The following is a 3447-nucleotide window of genomic DNA, read 5'->3' as shown; positions in this document are numbered from 1 at the left end:
GAAGATCCATGAGGGCCAAAATTCCTTAGAGGACACTAAAAATATTGCGTTGTCAATTCCACGAGTTGAATAATGAGCAACAGTAGTTAGAATGGCATGGAGTGAGGACCCTTCTCCCCACTAGGTGGAAGGTGTTGATACCTGCTATTTAGTGCATCAGGCACATTGTGGAAAGACTCAGGAAAGGAAGAGGAAGGCAGTGTGATTTAAACTACACATAACAAAGAAACCCCTAAGGTGACAAAGAGAGAGGTTTCAACCAGGGAGCTGGAATAGTGCTTTATGCTTCTATTAGAAACCACATCCTCTCAATGACCATCCCAGTGCAAGTCCTAATATCAATCTGATCTTCCCCTCTTGCATGGAAGTTCTAAGAAAGGTTTTCTTTTCTTTTTTCTTTTTTAATTGCTGTAGCCCTAACCTCTGGACCAGTAGGCATTAAATAAATATTTATTAATTGAATGACGGACAATGGAAGTCTCTACTGCTACCACCAGGAAACAATGGGATTTGCAAACCAAGACCAGTGAAAGAGACAGACAGGGACTGAAGTGCCCTCTACCCACAGTTTGGGGTAAACAGGCCACCCAAGAAAATTGATTCTGACTGACTCAACAACATCTTTAACTACTCTTCATAATGAAGGGAAGCAAAAGCACGCAGATTGGGGGCCGTGGGGTAGGGGAGGAGAGTGTGTGCTCCCAGAGATCCTCTCTCAGCTCCTTGGAGAGAAGAGACCCTGAGAACTGTCGTAGAATAGACTCAGATGGAAGGTGGCATAAACATTAGCTTTGCAAAATTAAATTTATAAACCCATAAATGTGACTTTCAAACTACTGTCTAAGTACAGGAAGTCTATTCACGCAAAATACAGCTAACTGTTAAATGAGGCTGGGAAATGGCTCTAGCTAAAGAATTGTTGATCTGGGACCTTCAGGTTGAAGACTCTTTAGGCTTCCCTGCTCTAGGTCCTTATGGAAAGGGACTGTCCCATGGCGCACACCAACGTTCTCTCGGTGGCTCAAACACCAGCGGACACCTTGGAGACCCAGCTGCGCCTCCCGGCCCCCAGGCACCGTCACCACACCGCCTGGCCCCAGCAACTGCCGATGGCCAAGTGCCGCTGCTGCCATCACGTGTATGAAAGAACTCTCTCACACATTGTTTTTTCCACTGTTATCTCAATGCTTTCGGCAGAGCCTCCACGTTTTCCAGGTCTCTTGGGAGTCTGAACGTACATATTCTTTATGTCAGGCTGATTCCAAAGTAGTAACTCGATTGTGCGCTTCTACTACTTTCTGCTCCCAGCCGCCAGCTCTTCTTTTTCAGCTCTGGGGCGCAGGCGCGTGCGCCCTTGCAAACGTCAAGTTTTGGATCTTCTGCTGGCAGGACCTCTTTCAGAACCCGGACGATTCAAACTTTTACTAGGTCTGTGATGCTGAGGGCTGAAGAGGCTGGTCCGGCCAGATTAGAAGTAGCTGCAAACGCCAGCTTTGGCCTGTCACCCAGGAGGGCCGGGTCCATGTGGGTGAGCCAATCTCCAAGCGCAGCGCGCCTAGGCTTCCGCACCGCCCTCTCGCTTTTTTAGATGCCAAGGAAAGTACCTCTGGAATTCATCCTTCCACCGATAGGAGAGGGGGCGGGGGTGCTGTGCAGGAGTGGATGGTCGGGTCCTGTGGGGAAGAGGACCTGGAAAATGAGAAATACCTATCTGCTGCCCTTGGGTGGTTCGGCTTTGATATTAAACGGTAGCGAAGTTGGGTGGTTTCGGTCCCCCCTACTCACTGGCTCAGATCGATCCTGGAGCTAGTTATGGGTGTTAAACTGGTACGCGGGTGGGGCAATTCATTAGGCAAGAAATGGATTAGTTGTTTATTATCTATAAACATTCCAACCACAGCAACCAATCATAAAATCGCGGAAGGGCCTATAAAACAAAGCGGCAGCGAAGCCTCCATGTGGGGAGTGAGAGTTCAGCAATTGTTCTCGGTGATAAAGGGCACATTACACAGAGAAAGGGATAGAGGTGAGAGTCGACAACAAAGCGATTTGTTGGAAAATAATTTCCTAGATTAGGAATCACAATTTCTCTAAATCGAACGGGGTAGGAGAAAAATTGGAGTGATTTGGAAGGGGTTGATGAGAGAAAGGAAGAAATATGGAGTGTAGGATAGCAATGGGTCATTAGTGAGGCTGATACCAGCAATAAAAGCTATTGATTAAACAGAGAGAGCAATTTAGTCTTTGGTTCTTGGTGAAATACTTAGTCACTGTCAAAGCAGCCTAATAATATTTTATAAAGGAAAAACAAGTTTAAAACTGGCATCTTTCTGCTAGCGGAAATTCACTTTTGAGTATGGGTCAGATTCTTTCTAAAATTCTCATTTGAGATAGAGAAAACATTTTCTAATGGGAGTTAGTTTCAAACAATTACACTATTTTAAAGCATGAAGTTTAGTTTTTTGTTTAAATTTTTATAAGCGTATATTTGAGCCAAACTGACGACATAAGACAGGGAGCAAGATCTCAAATGTTCCCTGGGTCATTATTTTTTAACCAAATAACTGTTTTTGTTTCTTTAAGTATTTCTTAAGGCAAGCTTTAAACTCTCATTGCTTATTGGAAACGGTTATCCAATATTTATGCTGGTTTCCTATAACTAATTCAAGTATATTGTCAATTGGATTCAGAACCTATTACTTAGAAATCAAATTATTGGTAAATTTCTTAAATACAGCTAAACAAATGAATTGGTATGGACATTTATTATGAATAAATTTTAGAAAATCTAGTGAGATACACACACATCAGAGGTTCTTGTTTCTTAGATTTTTAAAACTTTATTGAAATATAACAGTTCAAATAGAAACACAAATCATAAGTGAAAGCTTGATAAATAATTTAAAATAATACTTCTCATGTAGATACCTAGATCAAGAAAATAGCATTAACGGTGCTCCAGGACTCTTCGTCATTAAAAAAAAAAAATCCATTTATTAGATTTTTGTTTTGAGGTATGTTGTTTTTAAATAGTTGTTCATCAATTGCTCACACTTCTTTTCAATACCAGTATCGTGAATTTTTCCACCCCAAAGGATTATCTTCTTGAACACAAAAATGAATGTTTTGAGCTTTCCTGTGCTGAGGAGGGAAAAAAAATGGGCTCCAAACCATTTTTTTCACTCCCTCCGGCAACAGGCACCCCTTCCCCCTGCTTTCCTTATTCCATACTGAGAGACATAACAAACAAACGATTACATGTTAAAAAACACATCTGAAAACAGAAAGGTCACGTTACTACGAGTCCTGGGGAACATTAATCTGGTGTTTGGAAAACAGTTGACAGTTGAAGGTTGGGGTTTCTGTCTTTTCCACCCTTAGACTAAAACAGGGAGAGAGAGAGGGAGGGAGGGAGGGAAGGAAAGAGAGAGGGAGGGTGGGAGAGAG

The sequence above is a fragment of the Pteropus alecto genome, unplaced genomic scaffold (assembly GCF_000325575.1).
Source record: "Pteropus alecto unplaced genomic scaffold, ASM32557v1 scaffold50, whole genome shotgun sequence".
In the NCBI taxonomy this organism is placed as follows: domain Eukaryota; kingdom Metazoa; phylum Chordata; class Mammalia; order Chiroptera; family Pteropodidae; genus Pteropus; species Pteropus alecto.
Note: the sequence above shows the minus strand (reverse complement) of the source record.